Source organism: Staurois parvus, unplaced genomic scaffold, assembly GCF_062004578.1.
Source record: "Staurois parvus isolate SC_StPar_1 unplaced genomic scaffold, SC_StPar_1.0 ptg001130l, whole genome shotgun sequence".
Lineage (NCBI taxonomy): Eukaryota > Metazoa > Chordata > Amphibia > Anura > Ranidae > Staurois > Staurois parvus.
In genome coordinates this window covers 2190779-2213567 of record NW_028318926.1, presented here as the reverse complement: position 1 = coordinate 2213567, position 22789 = coordinate 2190779, and the positions used below count along the sequence as shown (strand labels likewise).

At 49.7% G+C, this 22789-nt stretch overlaps 21 non-coding genes across 21 annotated transcripts; 11 read left to right on the top strand and 10 right to left on the bottom strand.

The window, feature by feature from the left end:
- Positions 1–1818: 1818 nt before the first annotated feature.
- Positions 1819–1891, bottom strand: TRNAK-CUU (transfer RNA lysine (anticodon CUU)). The gene has a single exon. It is a non-coding gene; the product is annotated as a tRNA-Lys (tRNA).
- A 379-nt stretch (positions 1892–2270) lies between these two features.
- TRNAY-GUA (transfer RNA tyrosine (anticodon GUA)) lies at positions 2271–2357 on the top strand. Its single transcript is given in 2 exon segments — positions 2271–2307; positions 2322–2357. It is a non-coding gene; the product is annotated as a tRNA-Tyr (tRNA).
- Positions 2358–2499: 142 nt separating this feature from the next.
- On the top strand, positions 2500–2573 carry TRNAN-GUU (transfer RNA asparagine (anticodon GUU)). Its single transcript has one exon. It is a non-coding gene; the product is annotated as a tRNA-Asn (tRNA).
- A 2741-nt stretch (positions 2574–5314) lies between these two features.
- On the bottom strand, positions 5315–5387 carry TRNAK-CUU (transfer RNA lysine (anticodon CUU)). Its single transcript has one exon. It is a non-coding gene; the product is annotated as a tRNA-Lys (tRNA).
- Positions 5388–5766: 379 nt separating this feature from the next.
- TRNAY-GUA (transfer RNA tyrosine (anticodon GUA)) lies at positions 5767–5853 on the top strand. The gene is given in 2 exon segments: positions 5767–5803; positions 5818–5853. It is a non-coding gene; the product is annotated as a tRNA-Tyr (tRNA).
- A 142-nt stretch (positions 5854–5995) lies between these two features.
- Positions 5996–6069, top strand: TRNAN-GUU (transfer RNA asparagine (anticodon GUU)). Its single transcript has one exon. It is a non-coding gene; the product is annotated as a tRNA-Asn (tRNA).
- Positions 6070–8473: 2404 nt separating this feature from the next.
- TRNAG-UCC (transfer RNA glycine (anticodon UCC)) lies at positions 8474–8545 on the bottom strand. Its single transcript has one exon. It is a non-coding gene; the product is annotated as a tRNA-Gly (tRNA).
- A 265-nt stretch (positions 8546–8810) lies between these two features.
- TRNAK-CUU (transfer RNA lysine (anticodon CUU)) lies at positions 8811–8883 on the bottom strand. The gene has a single exon. It is a non-coding gene; the product is annotated as a tRNA-Lys (tRNA).
- A 379-nt stretch (positions 8884–9262) lies between these two features.
- TRNAY-GUA (transfer RNA tyrosine (anticodon GUA)) lies at positions 9263–9349 on the top strand. Its single transcript is given in 2 exon segments — positions 9263–9299; positions 9314–9349. It is a non-coding gene; the product is annotated as a tRNA-Tyr (tRNA).
- A 142-nt stretch (positions 9350–9491) lies between these two features.
- On the top strand, positions 9492–9565 carry TRNAN-GUU (transfer RNA asparagine (anticodon GUU)). Its single transcript has one exon. It is a non-coding gene; the product is annotated as a tRNA-Asn (tRNA).
- A 2404-nt stretch (positions 9566–11969) lies between these two features.
- TRNAG-UCC (transfer RNA glycine (anticodon UCC)) lies at positions 11970–12041 on the bottom strand. The gene has a single exon. It is a non-coding gene; the product is annotated as a tRNA-Gly (tRNA).
- A 265-nt stretch (positions 12042–12306) lies between these two features.
- Positions 12307–12379, bottom strand: TRNAK-CUU (transfer RNA lysine (anticodon CUU)). The gene has a single exon. It is a non-coding gene; the product is annotated as a tRNA-Lys (tRNA).
- A 379-nt stretch (positions 12380–12758) lies between these two features.
- On the top strand, positions 12759–12845 carry TRNAY-GUA (transfer RNA tyrosine (anticodon GUA)). Its single transcript is given in 2 exon segments — positions 12759–12795; positions 12810–12845. It is a non-coding gene; the product is annotated as a tRNA-Tyr (tRNA).
- A 142-nt stretch (positions 12846–12987) lies between these two features.
- Positions 12988–13061, top strand: TRNAN-GUU (transfer RNA asparagine (anticodon GUU)). Its single transcript has one exon. It is a non-coding gene; the product is annotated as a tRNA-Asn (tRNA).
- A 2741-nt stretch (positions 13062–15802) lies between these two features.
- TRNAK-CUU (transfer RNA lysine (anticodon CUU)) lies at positions 15803–15875 on the bottom strand. Its single transcript has one exon. It is a non-coding gene; the product is annotated as a tRNA-Lys (tRNA).
- Positions 15876–16254: 379 nt separating this feature from the next.
- On the top strand, positions 16255–16341 carry TRNAY-GUA (transfer RNA tyrosine (anticodon GUA)). Its single transcript is given in 2 exon segments — positions 16255–16291; positions 16306–16341. It is a non-coding gene; the product is annotated as a tRNA-Tyr (tRNA).
- A 142-nt stretch (positions 16342–16483) lies between these two features.
- Positions 16484–16557, top strand: TRNAN-GUU (transfer RNA asparagine (anticodon GUU)). The gene has a single exon. It is a non-coding gene; the product is annotated as a tRNA-Asn (tRNA).
- A 2404-nt stretch (positions 16558–18961) lies between these two features.
- TRNAG-UCC (transfer RNA glycine (anticodon UCC)) lies at positions 18962–19033 on the bottom strand. The gene has a single exon. It is a non-coding gene; the product is annotated as a tRNA-Gly (tRNA).
- Positions 19034–19297: 264 nt separating this feature from the next.
- On the bottom strand, positions 19298–19370 carry TRNAK-CUU (transfer RNA lysine (anticodon CUU)). Its single transcript has one exon. It is a non-coding gene; the product is annotated as a tRNA-Lys (tRNA).
- A 608-nt stretch (positions 19371–19978) lies between these two features.
- TRNAN-GUU (transfer RNA asparagine (anticodon GUU)) lies at positions 19979–20052 on the top strand. Its single transcript has one exon. It is a non-coding gene; the product is annotated as a tRNA-Asn (tRNA).
- Positions 20053–22456: 2404 nt separating this feature from the next.
- TRNAG-UCC (transfer RNA glycine (anticodon UCC)) lies at positions 22457–22528 on the bottom strand. Its single transcript has one exon. It is a non-coding gene; the product is annotated as a tRNA-Gly (tRNA).
- Between the last annotated feature and the right edge of the window lie 261 nt (positions 22529–22789).

The window sequence follows — 22789 nt, the reverse complement described above, 5'->3', positions numbered from 1 at the left end:
GGGGCTAGGCAAACGAACAGCATGAATATGGATACAGCCCTGGCCATTTGCAAGGGGGGGCATTCCAGTCGCATGCTGGGAGTGGCATGTATGTTCTGCCAGCACATGGGCTCAGCGTCTTTCCTGGGAGAGGGCCGAACAGTTGGGCTGGAGGCAGGCTGCCTCGCCTGGAGCAGGCTGCTATGCGGCCCCAGGTGGGTCGACCTGAGGGCCTGAAACCGGTCAGGACGTCAATACCGCTTAACTAAGAGATCAGCTAGATGTCCTCAGTGTGAAAAGTTCTAATTTTGCAGTATCCCACTACAATTCCCCATCCCTATCCCCAGCTCTACAAGAAAACTCCAAAAACAAACATCCCCAAGTGCGGTCATTGAAGACAAGGAGCGTTTGCGCGTGTGTGTATGTGGCTGAAGAAATACACTGTGCCTGGCTGCGGGGCGAAGTAAAGGGAAACCGGGGCAAACATGCCAGCGTCCCTGGCAAGGGTGGCGTTACATCTGTGTTCTTTTGTCTTTAGACTCTTTTTGTTGCTACCATGTCAGCCGGATATATTGCAGAGTCCTAAGAACCCCCAGCTTGTGTTCCAGTGGGTGGTGTGAGTCAAAAGGCAGATAGCGGTCTGTGTGGGTAGGTATCCTGGAGACCTCCCTGCCCAAGTCAGCCCCTTCCTTGCCTTGTAAGACGCCGTCCAAAAGGGGTCATTTGCTATTCAGTGCCTCTTCCCGTGTACACTTGATGTATTGGTCCGCTGACTTGATGCGTTCACTAAAAGCTTGTGTTTCTGATGCTCTACTCTCCAGCCAAGTATAATCCACATGCCTTAACAAACGACTTGGTCTTTTCCCCATGGAACAATTCAAGTCTCTCTTGTCCAGCTGCTCCATGCACAGGTTAGCTACAATGGGAAATACAAGTGATCCCATGGCAGCGGCGTGTTTCTGTCTGTAAAAGTCATTGGGGTACATGAAATGGGCTTGCTTGAGTCAAAGGGCCAGCAATGAATGCACTTGGTCAAGCTTTAGTTCTTTTTGGCTGTCAAGAGTCTTCCCTTATTTCAGATGTTTCCCACAATGTCAATAGCCTCCGCAAAGCGTATCCAAGTGAAAAGGCCTATGACATCATGGGACATGCTTGTTTCTTCTGTCTCCGACTTCAGTCTACATTCCTCGTTGAGAAATTCTTTAGCATTCTTCAAAATGCTGCCAGTTATCTTGCCATTTGAGGGTGTTGGAATGGTAGCCAGCTACTTAGCAATGCTGTGTGTGCCAGAGTTGATTGTTTGTGAATCGGTGTTTGAAATGCCTGAACCTTGTCCCTGGATAATGCTGTACTCCTTGAGCGAGTTAAAGCATGAGGCCGGAGCCTGTTGGGATGCGGCGGAATATTTGCACTGTTGTCACTAAGGCAAGACATCTTAGGAGCTTTGTTGAAGGAGCTTTGGCCCTGTGCTCTTTTGTCAAGGGCGCAAAGAAGAAGAAGACTGCGTTGGCCGGGAATCGAACCCGGGTCAACTGCTTGGAAGGCAGCTATGCTCACCACTATACCACCAACACAAGGCTGTGCAGCAAGCATGCTGCTGGCTGTGTAGAACTAAGGCCATCCATGACATTGACTCCACAGACCCCCTGCTGCGCAAGGTCCATTTGCTGGCGTACCAAGTCACCTCTAGGAAGATGAGCTAGAAATATTTCCCCATTGGTGGAGAGAAAGGAAGCCAAGCCAGTAGATATGGTAAAGGTGTGATTGTGCAGTGCGCTTGAAGGAACTGGAGATACTGACACCTTTTGCAAAGGCCTTTGACTCGGCCAAAAAAAGGCACGCCCAACGTGGGGCTCGAACCCACGACCCTGAGATTAAGAGTCTCATGCTCTACCGACTGAGCTAGCCGGGCTACCACACTCTGCTGCTTTGAGGCCTCTTGCAGCTAGCAGGCTCTGACCACTCTTTCCTAGCTTTCGCCACAATTCCTTTGGCTAAACTCAATGTGCTTCCAAGTACTATTCTGCTCACTTGCTGTCAAGGCACAGGGTACATCACCATTTTTGCCGGGACTTTGGAGGATCACAACAAAATGCGCTGGCTCTTTACAAACCCTTTTCTCTCTTTGCAATACGTCAAGCCGTAGCCTCCCACATAACGTCTGCCTAGGCATCTGCCCTTATCGGCCGAGGCGGCATCAAGCAATACCTCAACCTAGAAGGTCAAATGCAAAGTGTTCAGCACTGGCTTTGCATTCAAGGGCTCATGTGTTACCACACCCATCTGAGTTCCCTTCGATAGCTCAGCTGGTAGAGCGGAGGACTGTAGTAGATGAAGTAGCAATCCTTAGGTCGCTGGTTCAATTCCGGCTCGAAGGAAGGGCTTTTTAGCCCGCGTCTCTCCCTTTTAGAAAGAAGGCAATCCCTCATCTCTACAAATGTGCAATTGGGAAGCTTTTTAGGCACCTTGAGTTGATCTTTCATTTCTCCTTCGGGCCAGTTCAAGCACGCTCCATGTGTGGTCTCTGTGGCGCAATCGGTTAGCGCGTTCGGCTGTTAACCGAAAGGTTGGTGGTTCGAGCCCACCCAGGGACGCTCACGTTTTCTCATTACCTTAGCCGGGACCACTGCCAAGTCTGACACCCACCTAGGAAGACAAAGCGTCTCCTTTGGCTCGCCTCACACGGCTGCCAATTGAGCCTTCGCTCACCACATTCCTTGAAAACGGACTAGTAATATGTCGCATTCAATTGGTCTTGTTCTGGAATGTTGAAGATCTTTCCTAGTTTAGTCAAGCCACTTCTTCGCTTCCGCTGACTCTCAGGAACAAACCCCAGCATTTCTATTCACACCTGAAGAGGCCTTAGTCCAATTACCATGGAATGTGTAGATGTTGATTGTCCAGGAACAGGAGGGGAGGTGTGAGAATTGTGGAGGCGCCCTTTTTCAAGTTACATCATCCCCTTGTTGGGTGTCAGGAAGCCTGCATAGCTAATAGTGCCTAGATTGACCTGGCTAAAGGCGTCAATTGTTGTCAAATCGCCTGGAGAGAGGTGTTAATAATGTGGAAGACAGATAGTGTGGCTGGACAAGCTTGTGTCCCAGTGTATTGCTGGCCTTGAACTACACAGGGATGCAATGTTTCTTAAAGATCCTTCTGAGTTTTTCCGACACTCCAGTTCCATACGGGATGACTATATTTCTCCAAGTGTTCTGCTTCTCCCCAGTTTGTTTTCCTGAGCTTGCGGAGGTTTTAACCAAGACCCAGTCTGGGTAGCCACAAGCTTTCAAAGCCCTCCTGAGATGTCCCGGTAGCACCCTCCTAGTCATGTGCTAGGATTTGTATAGTTGGCCTCTGCTTACCAGAGAGGCTGTCAGGTAAATTCAGTGTGGTATTCTGCTTAACAGAGTGCTGCGATGGATTACTCAGGTCTGCTGATGATTCTCTGATGTTGTTTGAGTTTGTCAGAGTTCTTCCCGCCTTCGGGAAGCTGTGAGAGCTTTCCAGAACATGGGTGGGGGCTAGGCAAACGGACAGCATGAATATGGATACAGCCCTGGCCATTTGCAAGGGGGGGCATTCCAGTCGCATGCTGGGAGTGGCATGTATGTTCTGCCAGCACATGGGCTCAGCGTCTTTCCTGGGAGAGGGCCGAACAGTTGGGCTGGAGGCAGGCTGCCTCGCCTGGAGCAGGCTGCTATGCGGCCCCAGGTGGGTCGACCTGAGGGCCTGAAACCGGTCAGGACGTCAATACCGCTTAACTAAGAGATCAGCTAGATGTCCTCAGTGTGAAAAGTTCTAATTTTGCAGTATCCCACTACAATTCCCCATCCCTATCCCCAGCTCTACAAGAAAACTCCAAAAACAAACATCCCCAAGTGCGGTCATTGAAGACAAGGAGCGTTTGCGCGTGTGTGTATGTGGCTGAAGAAATACACTGTGCCTGGCTGCGGGGCGAAGTAAAGGGAAACCGGGGCAAACATGCCAGCGTCCCTGGCAAGGGTGGCGTTACATCTGTGTTCTTTTGTCTTTAGACTCTTTTTGTTGCTACCATGTCAGCCGGATATATTGCAGAGTCCTAAGAACCCCCAGCTTGTGTTCCAGTGGGTGGTGTGAGTCAAAAGGCAGATAGCGGTCTGTGTGGGTAGGTATCCTGGAGACCTCCCTGCCCAAGTCAGCCCCTTCCTTGCCTTGTAAGACGCCGTCCAAAAGGGGTCATTTGCTATTCAGTGCCTCTTCCCGTGTACACTTGATGTATTGGTCCGCTGACTTGATGCGTTCACTAAAAGCTTGTGTTTCTGATGCTCTACTCTCCAGCCAAGTATAATCCACATGCCTTAACAAACGACTTGGTCTTTTCCCCATGGAACAATTCAAGTCTCTCTTGTCCAGCTGCTCCATGCACAGGTTAGCTACAATGGGAAATACAAGTGATCCCATGGCAGCGGCGTGTTTCTGTCTGTAAAAGTCATTGGGGTACTTGAAATGGGCTTGCTTGAGTCAAAGGGCCAGCAATGAATGCACTTGGTCAAGCTTTAGTTCTTTTTGGCTGTCAAGAGTCTTCCCTCATTTCAGATGTTTCCCACAATGTCAATAGCCTCCGCAAAGCGTATCCAAGTGAAAAGGCCTATGACATCATGGGACATGCTTGTTTCTTCTGTCTCCGACTTCAGTCTACATTCCTCGTTGAGAAATTCTTTAGCATTCTTCAAAATGCTGCCAGTTATCTTGCCATTTGAGGGTGTTGGAATGGTAGCCAGCCACTTAGCAATGCTGTGTGTGCCAGAGTTGATTGTTTGTGAATCGGTGTTTGAAATGCCTGAACCTTGTCCCTGGATAATGCTGTACTCCTTGAGCGAGTTAAAGCATGAGGCCGGAGCCTGTTGGGATGCGGCGGAATATTTGCACTGTTGTCACTAAGGCAAGACATCTTAGGAGCTTTGTTGAAGGAGCTTTGGCCCTGTGCTCTTTTGTCAAGGGCGCAAAGAAGAAGAAGACTGCGTTGGCCGGGAATCGAACCCGGGTCAACTGCTTGGAAGGCAGCTATGCTCACCACTATACCACCAACACAAGGCTGTGCAGCAAGCATGCTGCTGGCTGTGTAGAACTAAGGCCATCCATGACATTGACTCCACAGACCCCCTGCTGCGCAAGGTCCATTTGCTGGCGTACCAAGTCACCTCTAGGAAGATGAGCTAGAAATATTTCCCCATTGGTGGAGAGAAAGGAAGCCAAGCCAGTAGATATGGTAAAGGTGTGATTGTGCAGTGCGCTTGAAGGAACTGGAGATACTGACACCTTTTGCAAAGGCCTTTGACTCGGCCAAAAAAAGGCACGCCCAACGTGGGGCTCGAACCCACGACCCTGAGATTAAGAGTCTCATGCTCTACCGACTGAGCTAGCCGGGCTACCACACTCTGCTGCTTTGAGGCCTCTTGCAGCTAGCAGGCTCTGACCACTCTTTCCTAGCTTTCGCCACAATTCCTTTGGCTAAACTCAATGTGCTTCCAAGTACTATTCTGCTCACTTGCTGTCAAGGCACAGGGTACATCACCATTTTTGCCGGGACTTTGGAGGATCACAACAAAATGCGCTGGCTCTTTACAAACCCTTTTCTCTCTTTGCAATACGTCAAGCCGTAGCCTCCCACATAACGTCTGCCTAGGCATCTGCCCTTATCGGCCGAGGCGGCATCAAGCAATACCTCAACCTAGAAGGTCAAATGCAAAGTGTTCAGCACTGGCTTTGCATTCAAGGGCTCATGTGTTACCACACCCATCTGAGTTCCCTTCGATAGCTCAGCTGGTAGAGCGGAGGACTGTAGTAGATGAAGTAGCAATCCTTAGGTCGCTGGTTCAATTCCGGCTCGAAGGAAGGGCTTTTTAGCCCGCGTCTCTCCCTTTTAGAAAGAAGGCAATCCCTCATCTCTACAAATGTGCAATTGGGAAGCTTTTTAGGCACCTTGAGTTGATCTTTCATTTCTCCATCGGGCCAGTTCAAGCACGCTCCATGTGTGGTCTCTGTGGCGCAATCGGTTAGCGCGTTCGGCTGTTAACCGAAAGGTTGGTGGTTCGAGCCCACCCAGGGACGCTCACGTTTTCTCATTACCTTAGCCGGGACCGCTGCCAAGTCTGACACCCACCTAGGAAGACAAAGCATCTCCTTTGGCTCGCCTCACACGGCTGCCAATTGAGCCTTCGCTCACCACATTCCTTGAAAACGGACTAGTAATATGTCGCATTCAATTGCTCTTGTTCTGGAATGTTGAAGATCTTTCCTAGTTTAGTCAAGCCACTTCTTCGCTTCCGCTGACTCTCAGGAACAAACCCCAGCATTTCTATTCACACCTGAAGAGGCCTTAGTCCAATTACCATGGAATGTGTAGATGTTGATTGTCCAGGAACAGGAGGGGAGGTGTGAGAATTGTGGAGGCGCCCTTTTTCAAGTTACATCATCCCCATGTTGGTTGTCAGGAAGCCTGCATAGCTAATAGTGCCTAGATTGACCTGGCTAAAGGCGTCAATTGTTGTCAAATCGCCTGGAGAGAGGTGTTAATAATGTGGAAGACAGATAGTGTGGCTGGACAAGCTTGTGTCCCAGTGTATTGCTGGCCTTGAACTACACAGGGATGCAATGTTTCTTAAAGATCCTTCTGAGTTTTTCCGACACTCCAGTTCCATACGGGATGACTATATTTCTCCAAGTGTTCTGCTTCTCCCCAGTTTGTTTTCCTGAGCTTGCGGAGGTTTTAACCAAGACCCAGTCTGGGTAGCCACAAGCTTTCAAAGCCCTCCTGAGATGTCCCGGTAGCACCCTCCTAGTCATGTGCTAGGATTTGTATAGTTGGCCTCTGCTTACCAGAGAGGCTGTCAGGTAAATTCAGTGTGGTATTCTGCTTAACAGAGTGCTGCGATGGATTACTCAGGTCTGCTGATGATTCTCTGACGTTGTTTGAGTCTGTCAGAGTTCTTCCCGCCTTCGGGAAGCTGTGAGAGCTTTCCAGAACATGGGTGGGGGCTAGGCAAACGAACAGCATGAATATGGATACAGCCCTGGCCATTTGCAAGGGGGGGCATTCCAGTCGCATGCTGGGAGTGGCATGTATGTTCTGCCAGCACATGGGCTCAGCGTCTTTCCTGGGAGAGGGCCGAACAGTTGGGCTGGAGGCAGGCTGCCTCGCCTGGAGCAGGCTGCTATGCGGCCCCAGGTGGGTCGACCTGAGGGCCTGAAACCGGTCAGGACGTCAATACCGCTTAACTAAGAGATCAGCTAGATGTCCTCAGTGTGAAAAGTTCTAATTTTGCAGTATCCCACTACAATTCCCCATCCCTATCCCCAGCTCTACAAGAAAACTCCAAAAACAAACATCCCCAAGTGCGGTCATTGAAGACAAGGAGCGTTTGCGCGTGTGTGTATGTGGCTGAAGAAATACACTGTGCCTGGCTGCGGGGCGAAGTAAAGGGAAACCGGGGCAAACATGCCAGCGTCCCTGGCAAGGGTGGCGTTACATCTGTGTTCTTTTGTCTTTAGACTCTTTTTGTTGCTACCATGTCAGCCGGATATATTGCAGAGTCCTAAGAACCACCAGCTTGTGTTCCAGTGGGTGGTGTGAGTCAAAAGGCAGATAGCGGTCTGTGTGGGTAGGTATCCTGGAGACCTCCCTGCCCAAGTCAGCCCCTTCCTTGCCTTGTAAGACGCCGTCCAAAAGGGGTCATTTGCTATTCAGTGCCTCTTCCCGTGTACACTTGATGTATTGGTCCGCTGACTTGATGCGTTCACTAAAAGCTTGTGTTTCTGATGCTCTACTCTCCAGCCAAGTATAATCCACATGCCTTAACAAACGACTTGGTCTTTTCCCCATGGAACAATTCAAGTCTCTCTTGTCCAGCTGCTTCATGCACAGGTTAGCTACAATGGGAAATACAAGTGATCCCATGGCAGCGGCGTGTTTCTGTCTGTAAAAGTCATTGGGGTACTTGAAATGGGCTTGCTTGAGTCAAAGGGCCAGCAATGAATGCACTTGGTCAAGCTTTAGTTCTTTTTGGCTGTCAAGAGTCTTCCCTTATTTCAGATGTTTCCCACAATGTCAATAGCCTCCGCAAAGCGTATCCAAGTGAAAAGGCCTATGACATCATGGGACATGCTTGTTTCTTCTGTCTCCGACTTCAGTCTACATTCCTCGTTGAGAAATTCTTTAGCATTCTTCAAAATGCTGCCAGTTATCTTGCCATTTGAGGGTGTTGGAATGGTAGCCAGCTACTTAGCAATGCTGTGTGTGCCAGAGTTGATTGTTTGTGAATCGGTGTTTGAAATGCCTGAACCTTGTCCCTGGATAATGCTGTACTCCTTGAGCGAGTTAAAGCATGAGGCCGGAGCCTGTTGGGATGCGGCGGAATATTTGCACTGTTGTCACTAAGGCAAGACATCTTAGGAGCTTTGTTGAAGGAGCTTTGGCCCTGTGCTCTTTTGTCAAGGGCGCAAAGAAGAAGAAGACTGCGTTGGCCGGGAATCGAACCCGGGTCAACTGCTTGGAAGGCAGCTATGCTCACCACTATACCACCAACGCAAGGCTGTGCAACAAGCATGCTGCTGGCTGTGTAGAACTAAGGCCATCCATGACATTGACTCCACAGACCCCCTGCTGCGCAAGGTCCATTTGCTGGCGTACCAAGTCACCTCTAGGAAGATGAGCTAGAAATATTTCCCCATTGGTGGAGAGAAAGGAAGCCAAGCCAGTAGATATGGTAAAGGTGTGATTGTGCAGTGCGCTTGAAGGAACTGGAGATACTGACACCTTTTGCAAAGGCCTTTGACTCGGCCAAAAAAAGGCACGCCCAACGTGGGGCTCGAACCCACGACCCTGAGATTAAGAGTCTCATGCTCTACCGACTGAGCTAGCCGGGCTACCACACTCTGCTGCTTTGAGGCCTCTTGCAGCTAGCAGGCTCTGACCACTCTTTCCTAGCTTTCGCCACAATTCCTTTGGCTAAACTCAATGTGCTTCCAAGTACTATTCTGCTCACTTGCTGTCAAGGCACAGGGTACATCACCATTTTTGCCGGGACTTTGGAGGATCACAACAAAATGCGCTGGCTCTTAACAAACCCTTTTCTCTCTTTGCAATACGTCAAGCCGTAGCCTCCCACATAACGTCTGCCTAGGCATCTGCCCTTATCGGCCGAGGCGGCATCAAGCAATACCTCAACCTAGAAGGTCAAATGCAAAGTGTTCAGCACTGGCTTTGCATTCAAGGGCTCATGTGTTACCACACCATTCTGAGTTCCCTTCGATAGCTCAGCTGGTAGAGCGGAGGACTGTAGTAGATGAAGTAGCAATCCTTAGGTCGCTGGTTCAATTCCGGCTCGAAGGAAGGGCTTTTTAGCCCGCGTCTCTCCCTTTTAGAAAGAAGGCAATCCCTCATCTCTACAAATGTGCAATTGGGAATCTTTTTAGGCACCTTGAGTTGATCTTTCATTTCTCCTTCGGGCCAGTTCAAGCACGCTCCATGTGTGGTCTCTGTGGCGCAATCGGTTAGCGCGTTCGGCTGTTAACCGAAAGGTTGGTGGTTCGAGCCCACCCAGGGACGCTCACGTTTTCTCATTACCTTAGCCGGGACCGCTGCCAAGTCTGACACCCACCTAGGAAGACAAAGCATCTCCTTTGGCTCGCCTCACACGGCTGCCAATTGAGCCTTCGCTCACCACATTCCTTGAAAACGGACTAGTAATATGTCGCATTCAATTGCTCTTGTTCTGGAATGTTGAAGATCTTTCCTAGTTTAGTCAAGCCACTTCTTCGCTTCCGCTGACTCTCAGGAACAAACCCCAGCATTTCTATTCACACCTGAAGAGGCCTTAGTCCAATTACCATGGAATGTGTAGATGTTGATTGTCCAGGAACAGGAGGGGAGGTGTGAGAATTGTGGAGGCGCCCTTTTTCAAGTTACATCATCCCCATGTTGGTTGTCAGGAAGCCTGCATAGCTAATAGTGCCTAGATTGACCTGGCTAAAGGCGTCAATTGTTGTCAAATCGCCTGGAGAGAGGTGTTAATAATGTGGAAGACAGATAGTGTGGCTGGACAAGCTTGTGTCCCAGTGTATTGCTGGCCTTGAACTACACAGGGATGCAATGTTTCTTAAAGATCCTTCTGAGTTTTTCCGACACTCCAGTTCCATACGGGATGACTATATTTCTCCAAGTGTTCTGCTTCTCCCCAGTTTGTTTTCCTGAGCTTGCGGAGGTTTTAACCAAGACCCAGTCTGGGTAGCCACAAGCTTTCAAAGCCCTCCTGAGATGTCCCGGTAGCACCCTCCTAGTCATGTGCTAGGATTTGTATAGTTGGCCTCTGCTTACCAGAGAGGCTGTCAGGTAAATTCAGTGTGGTATTCTGCTTAACAGAGTGCTGCGATGGATTACTCAGGTCTGCTGATGATTCTCTGACGTTGTTTGAGTTTGTCAGAGTTCTTCCCGCCTTCGGGAAGCTGTGAGAGCTTTCCAGAACATGGGTGGGGGCTAGGCAAACGAACAGCATGAATATGGATACAGCCCTGGCCATTTGCAAGGGGGGGCATTCCAGTCGCATGCTGGGAGTGGCATGTATGTTCTGCCAGCACATGGGCTCAGCGTCTTTCCTGGGAGAGGGCCGAACAGTTGGGCTGGAGGCAGGCTGCCTCGCCTGGAGCAGGCTGCTATGCGGCCCCAGGTGGGTCGACCTGAGGGCCTGAAACCGGTCAGGACGTCAATACCGCTTAACTAAGAGATCAGCTAGATGTCCTCAGTGTGAAAAGTTCTAATTTTGCAGTATCCCACTACAATTCCCCATCCCTATCCCCAGCTCTACAAGAAAACTCCAAAAACAAACATCCCCAAGTGCGGTCATTGAAGACAAGGAGCGTTTGCGCGTGTGTGTATGTGGCTGAAGAAATACACTGTGCCTGGCTGCGGGGCGAAGTAAAGGGAAACCGGGGCAAACATGCCAGCGTCCCTGGCAAGGGTGGCGTTACATCTGTGTTCTTTTGTCTTTAGACTCTTTTTGTTGCTACCATGTCAGCCGGATATATTGCAGAGTCCTAAGAACCCCCAGCTTGTGTTCCAGTGGGTGGTGTGAGTCAAAAGGCAGATAGCGGTCTGTGTGGGTAGGTATCCTGGAGACCTCCCTGCCCAAGTCAGCCCCTTCCTTGCCTTGTAAGACGCCGTCCAAAAGGGGTCATTTGCTATTCAGTGCCTCTTCCCGTGTACACTTGATGTATTGGTCCGCTGACTTGATGCGTTCACTAAAAGCTTGTGTTTCTGATGCTCTACTCTCCAGCCAAGTATAATCCACATGCCTTAACAAACGACTTGGTCTTTTCCCCATGGAACAATTCAAGTCTCTCTTGTCCAGCTGCTTCATGCACAGGTTAGCTACAATGGGAAATACAAGTGATCCCATGGCAGCGGCGTGTTTCTGTCTGTAAAAGTCATTGGGGTACTTGAAATGGGCTTGCTTGAGTCAAAGGGCCAGCAATGAATGCACTTGGTCAAGCTTTAGTTCTTTTTGGCTGTCAAGAGTCTTCCCTTATTTCAGATGTTTCCCACAATGTCAATAGCCTCCGCAAAGCGTATCCAAGTGAAAAGGCCTATGACATCATGGGACATGCTTGTTTCTTCTGTCTCCGACTTCAGTCTACATTCCTCGTTGAGAAATTCTTTAGCATTCTTCAAAATGCTGCCAGTTATCTTGCCATTTGAGGGTGTTGGAATGGTAGCCAGCTACTTAGCAATGCTGTGTGTGCCAGAGTTGATTGTTTGTGAATCGGTGTTTGAAATGCCTGAACCTTGTCCCTGGATAATGCTGTACTCCTTGAGCGAGTTAAAGCATGAGGCCGGAGCCTGTTGGGATGCGGCGGAATATTTGCACTGTTGTCACTAAGGCAAGACATCTTAGGAGCTTTGTTGAAGGAGCTTTGGCCCTGTGCTCTTTTGTCAAGGGCGCAAAGAAGAAGAAGACTGCGTTGGCCGGGAATCGAACCCGGGTCAACTGCTTGGAAGGCAGCTATGCTCACCACTATACCACCAACGCAAGGCTGTGCAGCAAGCATGCTGCTGGCTGTGTAGAACTAAGGCCATCCATGACATTGACTCCACAGACCCCCTGCTGCGCAAGGTCCATTTGCTGGCGTACCAAGTCACCTCTAGGAAGATGAGCTAGAAATATTTCCCCATTGGTGGAGAGAAAGGAAGCCAAGCCAGTAGATATGGTAAAGGTGTGATTGTGCAGTGCGCTTGAAGGAACTGGAGATACTGACACCTTTTGCAAAGGCCTTTGACTCGGCCAAAAAAAGGCACGCCCAACGTGGGGCTCGAACCCACGACCCTGAGATTAAGAGTCTCATGCTCTACCGACTGAGCTAGCCGGGCTACCACACTCTGCTGCTTTGAGGCCTCTTGCAGCTAGCAGGCTCTGACCACTCTTTCCTAGCTTTCGCCACAATTCCTTTGGCTAAACTCAATGTGCTTCCAAGTACTATTCTGCTCACTTGCTGTCAAGGCACAGGGTACATCACCATTTTTGCCGGGACTTTGGAGGATCACAACAAAATGCGCTGGCTCTTTACAAACCCTTTTCTCTCTTTGCAATACGTCAAGCCGTAGCCTCCCACATAACGTCTGCCTAGGCATCTGCCCTTATCGGCCGAGGCGGCATCAAGCAATACCTCAACCTAGAAGGTCAAATGCAAAGTGTTCAGCACTGGCTTTGCATTCAAGGGCTCATGTGTTACCACACCCATCTGAGTTCCCTTCGATAGCTCAGCTGGTAGAGCGGAGGACTGTAGTAGATGAAGTAGCAATCCTTAGGTCGCTGGTTCAATTCCGGCTCGAAGGAAGGGCTTTTTAGCCCGCGTCTCTCCCTTTTAGAAAGAAGGCAATCCCTCATCTCTACAAATGTGCAATTGGGAAGCTTTTTAGGCACCTTGAGTTGATCTTTCATTTCTCCATCGGGCCAGTTCAAGCACGCTCCATGTGTGGTCTCTGTGGCGCAATCGGTTAGCGCGTTCGGCTGTTAACCGAAAGGTTGGTGGTTCGAGCCCACCCAGGGACGCTCACGTTTTCTCATTACCTTAGCCGGGACCGCTGCCAAGTCTGACACCCACCTAGGAAGACAAAGCATCTCCTTTGGCTCGCCTCACACGGCTGCCAATTGAGCCTTCGCTCACCACATTCCTTGAAAACGGACTAGTAATATGTCGCATTCAATTGCTCTTGTTCTGGAATGTTGAAGATCTTTCCTAGTTTAGTCAAGCCACTTCTTCGCTTCCGCTGACTCTCAGGAACAAACCCCAGCATTTCTATTCACACCTGAAGAGGCCTTAGTCCAATTACCATGGAATGTGTAGATGTTGATTGTCCAGGAACAGGAGGGGAGGTGTGAGAATTGTGGAGGCGCCCTTTTTCAAGTTACATCATCCCCATGTTGGTTGTCAGGAAGCCTGCATAGCTAATAGTGCCTAGATTGACCTGGCTAAAGGCGTCAATTGTTGTCAAATGGCCTGGAGAGAGGTGTTAATAATGTGGAAGACAGATAGTGTGGCTGGACAAGCTTGTGTCCCAGTGTATTGCTGGCCTTGAACTACACAGGGATGCAATGTTTCTTAAAGATCCTTCTGAGTTTTTCCGACACTCCAGTTCCATACGGGATGACTATATTTCTCCAAGTGTTCTGCTTCTCCCCAGTTTGTTTTCCTGAGCTTGCGGAGGTTTTAACCAAGACCCAGTCTGGGTAGCCACAAGCTTTCAAAGCCCTCCTGAGATGTCCCGGTAGCACCCTCCTAGTCATGTGCTAGGATTTGTATAGTTGGCCTCTGCTTACCAGAGAGGCTGTCAGGTAAATTCAGTGTGGTATTCTGCTTAACAGAGTGCTGCGATGGATTACTCAGGTCTGCTGATGATTCTCTGATGTTGTTTGAGTTTGTCAGAGTTCTTCCCGCCTTCGGGAAGCTGTGAGAGCTTTCCAGAACATGGGTGGGGGCTAGGCAAACGGACAGCATGAATATGGATACAGCCCTGGCCATTTGCAAGGGGGGGCATTCCAGTCGCATGCTGGGAGTGGCATGTATGTTCTGCCAGCACATGGGCTCAGCGTCTTTCCTGGGAGAGGGCCGAACAGTTGGGCTGGAGGCAGGCTGCCTCGCCTGGAGCAGGCTGCTATGCGGCCCCAGGTGGGTCGACCTGAGGGCCTGAAACCGGTCAGGACGTCAATACCGCTTAACTAAGAGATCAGCTAGATGTCCTCAGTGTGAAAAGTTCTAATTTTGCAGTATCCCACTACAATTCCCCATCCCTATCCCCAGCTCTACAAGAAAACTCCAAAAACAAACATCCCCAAGTGCGGTCATTGAAGACAAGGAGCGTTTGCGCGTGTGTGTATGTGGCTGAAGAAATACACTGTGCCTGGCTGCGGGGCGAAGTAAAGGGAAACCGGGGCAAACATGCCAGCGTCCCTGGCAAGGGTGGCGTTACATCTGTGTTCTTTTGTCTTTAGACTCTTTTTGTTGCTACCATGTCAGCCGGATATATTGCAGAGTCCTAAGAACCCCCAGCTTGTGTTCCAGTGGGTGGTGTGAGTCAAAAGGCAGATAGCGGTCTGTGTGGGTAGGTATCCTGGAGACCTCCCTGCCCAAGTCAGCCCCTTCCTTGCCTTGTAAGACGCCGTCCAAAAGGGGTCATTTGCTATTCAGTGCCTCTTCCCGTGTACACTTGATGTATTGGTCCGCTGACTTGATGCGTTCACTAAAAGCTTGTGTTTCTGATGCTCTACTCTCCAGCCAAGTATAATCCACATGCCTTAACAAACGACTTGGTCTTTTCCCCATGGAACAATTCAAGTCTCTCTTGTCCAGCTGCTCCATGCACAGGTTAGCTACAATGGGAAATACAAGTGATCCCATGGCAGCGGCGTGTTTCTGTCTGTAAAAGTCATTGGGGTACTTGAAATGGGCTTGCTTGAGTCAAAGGGCCAGCAATGAATGCACTTGGTCAAGCTTTAGTTCTTTTTGGCTGTCAAGAGTCTTCCCTCATTTCAGATGTTTCCCACAATGTCAATAGCCTCCGCAAAGCGTATCCAAGTGAAAAGGCCTATGACATCATGGGACATGCTTGTTTCTTCTGTCTCCGACTTCAGTCTACATTCCTCGTTGAGAAATTCTTTAGCATTCTTCAAAATGCTGCCAGTTATCTTGCCATTTGAGGGTGTTGGAATGGTAGCCAGCCACTTAGCAATGCTGTGTGTGCCAGAGTTGATTGTTTGTGAATCGGTGTTTGAAATGCCTGAACCTTGTCCCTGGATAATGCTGTACTCCTTGAGCGAGTTAAAGCATGAGGCCGGAGCCTGTTGGGATGCGGCGGAATATTTGCACTGTTGTCACTAAGGCAAGACATCTTAGGAGCTTTGTTGAAGGAGCTTTGGCCCTGTGCTCTTTTGTCAAGGGCGCAAAGAAGAAGAAGACTGCGTTGGCCGGGAATCGAACCCGGGTCAACTGCTTGGAAGGCAGCTATGCTCACCACTATACCACCAACACAAGGCTGTGCAGCAAGCATGCTGCTGGCTGTGTAGAACTAAGGCCATCCATGACATTGACTCCACAGACCCCCTGCTGCGCAAGGTCCATTTGCTGGCGTACCAAGTCACCTCTAGGAAGATGAGCTAGAAATATTTCCCCATTGGTGGAGAGAAAGGAAGCCAAGCCAGTAGATATGGTAAAGGTGTGATTGTGCAGTGCGCTTGAAGGAACTGGAGATACTGACACCTTTTGCAAAGGCCTTTGACTCGGCCAAAAAAAGGCACGCCCAACGTGGGGCTCGAACCCACGACCCTGAGATTAAGAGTCTCATGCTCTACCGACTGAGCTAGCCGGGCTACCACACTCTGCTGCTTTGAGGCCTCTTGCAGCTAGCAGGCTCTGACCACTCTTTCCTAGCTTTCGCCACAATTCCTTTGGCTAAACTCAATGTGCTTCCAAGTATTATTCTGCTCACTTGCTGTCAAGGCACAGGGTACATCACCATTTTTGCCGGGACTTTGGAGGATCACAACAAAATGCGCTGGCTCTTTACAAACCCTTTTCTCTCTTTGCAATACGTCAAGCCGTAGCCTCCCACATAACGTCTGCCTAGGCATCTGCCCTTATCGGCCGAGGCGGCATCAAGCAATACCTCAACCTAGAAGGTCAAATGCAAAGTGTTCAGCACTGGCTTTGCATTCAAGGGCTCATGTGTTACCACACCCATCTGAGTTCCCTTCGATAGCTCAGCTGGTAGAGCGGAGGACTGTAGTAGATGAAGTAGCAATCCTTAGGTCGCTGGTTCAATTCCGGCTCGAAGGAAGGGCTTTTTAGCCCGCGTCTCTCCCTTTTAGAAAGAAGGCAATCCCTCATCTCTACAAATGTGCAATTGGGAAGCTTTTTAGGCACCTTGAGTTGATCTTTCATTTCTCCATCGGGCCAGTTCAAGCACGCTCCATGTGTGGTCTCTGTGGCGCAATCGGTTAGCGCGTTCGGCTGTTAACCGAAAGGTTGGTGGTTCGAGCCCACCCAGGGACGCTCACGTTTTCTCATTACCTTAGCCGGGACCGCTGCCAAGTCTGACACCCACCTAGGAAGACAAAGCATCTCCTTTGGCTCGCCTCACACGGCTGCCAATTGAGCCTTCGCTCACCACATTCCTTGAAAACGGACTAGTAATATGTCGCATTCAATTGCTCTTGTTCTGGAATGTTGAAGATCTTTCCTAGTTTAGTCAAGCCACTTCTTCGCTTCCGCTGACTCTCAGGAACAAACCCCAGCATTTCTATTCACACCTGAAGAGGCCTTAGTCCAATTACCATGGAATGTGTAGATGTTGATTGTCCAGGAACAGGAGGGGAGGTGTGAGAATTGTGGAGGCGCCCTTTTTCAAGTTACATCATCCCCATGTTGGTTGTCAGGAAGCCTGCATAGCTAATAGTGCCTAGATTGACCTGGCTAAAGGCGTCAATTGTTGTCAAATCGCCTGGAGAGAGGTGTTAATAATGTGGAAGACAGATAGTGTGGCTGGACAAGCTTGTGTCCCAGTGTATTGCTGGCCTTGAACTACACAGGGATGCAATGTTTCTTAAAGATCCTTCTGAGTTTTTCCGACACTCCAGTTCCATACGGGATGACTATATTTCTCCAAGTGTTCTGCTTCTCCCCAGTTTGTTTTCCTGAGCTTGCGGAGGTTTTAACCAAGACCCAGTCTGGGTAGCCACAAGCTTTCAAAGCCCTCCTGAGATGTCCCGGTAGCACCCTCCTAGTCATGTGCTAGGATTTGTATAGTTGGCCTCTGCTTACCAGAGAGGCTGTCAGGTAAATTCAGTGTGGTATTCTGCTTAACAGAGTGCTGCGATGGATTACTCAGGTCTGCTGATGATTCTCTGACGTTGTTTGAGTCTGTCAGAGTTCTTCCCGCCTTCGGGAAGCTGTGAGAGCTTTCCAGAACATGGGTGGGGGCTAGGCAAACGAACAGCATGAATATGGATACAGCCCTGGCCATTTGCAAGGGGGGGCATTCCAGTCGCATGCTGGGAGTGGCATGTATGTTCTGCCAGCACATGGGCTCAGCGTCTTTCCTGGGAGAGGGCCGAACAGTTGGGCTGGAGGCAGGCTGCCTCGCCTGGAGCAGGCTGCTATGCGGCCCCAGGTGGGTCGACCTGAGGGCCTGAAACCGGTCAGGACGTCAATACCGCTTAACTAAGAGATCAGCTAGATGTCCTCAGTGTGAAAAGTTCTAATTTTGCAGTATCCCACTACAATTCCCCATCCCTATCCCCAGCTCTACAAGAAAACTCCAAAAACAAACATCCCCAAGTGCGGTCATTGAAGACAAGGAGCGTTTGCGCGTGTGTGTATGTGGCTGAAGAAATACACTGTGCCTGGCTGCGGGGCGAAGTAAAGGGAAACCGGGGCAAACATGCCAGCGTCCCTGGCAAGGGTGGCGTTACATCTGTGTTCTTTTGTCTTTAGACTCTTTTTGTTGCTACCATGTCAGCCGGATATATTGCAGAGTCCTAAGAACCCCCAGCTTGTGTTCCAGTGGGTGGTGTGAGTCAAAAGGCAGATAGCGGTCTGTGTGGGTAGGTATCCTGGAGACCTCCCTGCCCAAGTCAGCCCCTTCCTTGCCTTGTAAGACGCCGTCCAAAAGGGGTCATTTGCTATTCAGTGCCTCTTCCCGTGTACACTTGATGTATTGGTCCGCTGACTTGATGCGTTCACTAAAAGCTTGTGTTTCTGATGCTCTACTCTCCAGCCAAGTATAATCCACATGCCTTAACAAACGACTTGGTCTTTTCCCCATGGAACAATTCAAGTCTCTCTTGTCCAGCTGCTTCATGCACAGGTTAGCTACAATGGGAAATACAAGTGATCCCATGGCAGCGGCGTGTTTCTGTCTGTAAAAGTCATTGGGGTACTTGAAATGGGCTTGCTTGAGTCAAAGGGCCAGCAATGAATGCACTTGGTCAAGCTTTAGTTCTTTTTGGCTGTCAAGAGTCTTCCCTTATTTCAGATGTTTCCCACAATGTCAATAGCCTCCGCAAAGCGTATCCAAGTGAAAAGGCCTATGACATCATGGGACATGCTTGTTTCTTCTGTCTCCGACTTCAGTCTACATTCCTCGTTGAGAAATTCTTTAGCATTCTTCAAAATGCTGCCAGTTATCTTGCCATTTGAGGGTGTTGGAATGGTAGCCAGCTACTTAGCAATGCTGTGTGTGCCAGAGTTGATTGTTTGTGAATCGGTGTTTGAAATGCCTGAACCTTGTCCCTGGATAATGCTGTACTCCTTGAGCGAGTTAAAGCATGAGGCCGGAGCCTGTTGGGATGCGGCGGAATATTTGCACTGTTGTCACTAAGGCAAGACATCTTAGGAGCTTTGTTGAAGGAGCTTTGGCCCTGTGCTCTTTTGTCAAGGGCGCAAAGAAGAAGAAGACTGCGTTGGCCGGGAATCGAACCCGGGTCAACTGCTTGGAAGGCAGCTATGCTCACCACTATACCACCAACGCAAGGCTGTGCAACAAGCATGCTGCTGGCTGTGTAGAACTAAGGCCATCCATGACATTGACTCCACAGACCCCCTGCTGCGCAAGGTCCATTTGCTGGCGTACCAAGTCACCTCTAGGAAGATGAGCTAGAAATATTTCCCCATTGGTGGAGAGAAAGGAAGCCAAGCCAGTAGATATGGTAAAGGTGTGATTGTGCAGTGCGCTTGAAGGAACTGGAGATACTGACACCTTTTGCAAAGGCCTTTGACTCGGCCAAAAAAAGCACGCCCAACGTGGGGCTCGAACCCACGACCCTGAGATTAAGAGTCTCATGCTCTACCGACTGAGCTAGCCGGGCTACCACACTCTGCTGCTTTGAGGCCTCTTGCAGCTAGCAGGCTCTGACCACTCTTTCCTAGCTTTCGCCACAATTCCTTTGGCTAAACTCAATGTGCTTCCAAGTACTATTCTGCTCACTTGCTGTCAAGGCACAGGGTACATCACCATTTTTGCCGGGACTTTGGAGGATCACAACAAAATGCGCTGGCTCTTAACAAACCCTTTTCTCTCTTTGCAATACGTCAAGCCGTAGCCTCCCACATAACGTCTGCCTAGGCATCTGCCCTTATCGGCCGAGGCGGCATCAAGCAATACCTCAACCTAGAAGGTCAAATGCAAAGTGTTCAGCACTGGCTTTGCATTCAAGGGCTCATGTGTTACCACACCATTCTGAGTTCCCTTCGATAGCTCAGCTGGTAGAGCGGAGGACTGTAGTAGATGAAGTAGCAATCCTTAGGTCGCTGGTTCAATTCTGGCTCGAAGGAAGGGCTTTTTAGCCCGCGTCTCTCCCTTTTAGAAAGAAGGCAATCCCTCATCTCTACAAATGTGCAATTGGGAATCTTTTTAGGCACCTTGAGTTGATCTTTCATTTCTCCTTCGGGCCAGTTCAAGCACGCTCCATGTGTGGTCTCTGTGGCGCAATCGGTTAGCGCATTCGGCTGTTAACCGAAAGGTTGGTGGTTCGAGCCCACCCAGGGACGCTCACGTTTTCTCATTACCTTAGCCGGGACCGCTGCCAAGTCTGACACCCACCTAGGAAGACAAAGCATCTCCTTTGGCTCGCCTCACACGGCTGCCAATTGAGCCTTCGCTCACCACATTCCTTGAAAACGGACTAGTAATATGTCGCATTCAATTGCTCTTGTTCTGGAATGTTGAAGATCTTTCCTAGTTTAGTCAAGCCACTTCTTCGCTTCCGCTGACTCTCAGGAACAAACCCCAGCATTTCTATTCACACCTGAAGAGGCCTTAGTCCAATTACCATGGAATGTGTAGATGTTGATTGTCCAGGAACAGGAGGGGAGGTGTGAGAATTGTGGAGGCGCCCTTTTTCAAGTTACATCATCCCCATGTTGGTTGTCAGGAAGCCTGCATAGCTAATAGTGCCTAGATTGACCTGGCTAAAGGCGTCAATTGTTGTCAAATCGCCTGGAGAGAGGTGTTAATAATGTGGAAGACAGATAGTGTGGCTGGACAAGCTTGTGTCCCAGTGTATTGCTGGCCTTGAACTACACAGGGATGCAATGTTTCTTAAAGATCCTTCTGAGTTTTTCTGACACTCCAGTTCCATACGGGATGACTATATTTCTCCAAGTGTTCTGCTTCTCCCCAGTTTGTTTTCCTGAGCTTGCGGAGGTTTTAACCAAGACCCAGTCTGGGTAGCCACAAGCTTTCAAAGCCCTCCTGAGATGTCCCGGTAGCACCCTCCTAGTCATGTGCTAGGATTTGTATAGTTGGCCTCTGCTTACCAGAGAGGCTGTCAGGTAAATTCAGTGTGGTATTCTGCTTAACAGAGTGCTGCGATGGATTACTCAGGTCTGCTGATGATTCTCTGACGTTGTTTGAGTTTGTCAGAGTTCTTCCCGCCTTCGGGAAGCTGTGAGAGCTTTCCAGAACATGGGTGGGGGCTAGGCAAACGAACAGCATGAATATGGATACAGCCCTGGCCATTTGCAAGGGGGGGCATTCCAGTCGCATGCTGGGAGTGGCATGTATGTTCTGCCAGCACATGGGCTCAGCGTCTTTCCTGGGAGAGGGCCGAACAGTTGGGCTGGAGGCAGGCTGCCTCGCCTGGAGCAGGCTGCTATGCGGCCCCAGGTGGGTCGACCTGAGGGCCTGAAACCGGTCAGGACGTCAATACCGCTTAACTAAGAGATCAGCTAGATGTCCTCAGTGTGAAAAGTTCTAATTTTGCAGTATCCCACTACAATTCCCCATCCCTATCCCCAGCTCTACAAGAAAACTCCAAAAACAAACATCCCCAAGTGCGGTCATTGAAGACAAGGAGCGTTTGCGCGTGTGTGTATGTGGCTGAAGAAATACACTGTGCCTGGCTGCGGGGCGAAGTAAAGGGAAACCGGGGCAAACATGCCAGCGTCCCTGGCAAGGGTGGCGTTACATCTGTGTTCTTTTGTCTTTAGACTCTTTTTGTTGCTACCATGTCAGCCGGATATATTGCAGAGTCCTAAGAACCCCCAGCTTGTGTTCCAGTGGGTGGTGTGAGTCAAAAGGCAGATAGCGGTCTGTGTGGGTAGGTATCCTGGAGACCTCCCTGCCCAAGTCAGCCCCTTCCTTGCCTTGTAAGACGCCGTCCAAAAGGGGTCATTTGCTATTCAGTGCCTCTTCCCGTGTACACTTGATGTATTGGTCCGCTGACTTGATGCGTTCACTAAAAGCTTGTGTTTCTGATGCTCTACTCTCCAGCCAAGTATAATCCACATGCCTTAACAAACGACTTGGTCTTTTCCCCATGGAACAATTCAAGTCTCTCTTGTCCAGCTGCTTCATGCACAGGTTAGCTACAATGGGAAATACAAGTGATCCCATGGCAGCGGCGTGTTTCTGTCTGTAAAAGTCATTGGGGTACTTGAAATGGGCTTGCTTGAGTCAAAGGGCCAGCAATGAATGCACTTGGTCAAGCTTTAGTTCTTTTTGGCTGTCAAGAGTCTTCCCTTATTTCAGATGTTTCCCACAATGTCAATAGCCTCCGCAAAGCGTATCCAAGTGAAAAGGCCTATGACATCATGGGACATGCTTGTTTCTTCTGTCTCCGACTTCAGTCTACATTCCTCGTTGAGAAATTCTTTAGCATTCTTCAAAATGCTGCCAGTTATCTTGCCATTTGAGGGTGTTGGAATGGTAGCCAGCTACTTAGCAATGCTGTGTGTGCCAGAGTTGATTGTTTGTGAATCGGTGTTTGAAATGCCTGAACCTTGTCCCTGGATAATGCTGTACTCCTTGAGCGAGTTAAAGCATGAGGCCGGAGCCTGTTGGGATGCGGCGGAATATTTGCACTGTTGTCACTAAGGCAAGACATCTTAGGAGCTTTGTTGAAGGAGCTTTGGCCCTGTGCTCTTTTGTCAAGGGCGCAAAGAAGAAGAAGACTGCGTTGGCCGGGAATCGAACCCGGGTCAACTGCTTGGAAGGCAGCTATGCTCACCACTATACCACCAACGCAAGGCTGTGCAGCAAGCATGCTGCTGGCTGTGTAGAACTAAGGCCATCCATGACATTGACTCCACAGACCCCCTGCTGCGCAAGGTCCATTTGCTGGCGTACCAAGTCACCTCTAGGAAGATGAGCTAGAAATATTTCCCCATTGGTGGAGAGAAAGGAAGCCAAGCCAGTAGATATGGTAAACGTGTGATTGTGCAGTGCGCTTGAAGGAACTGGAGATACTGACACCTTTTGCAAAGGCCTTTGACTCGGCCAAAAAAA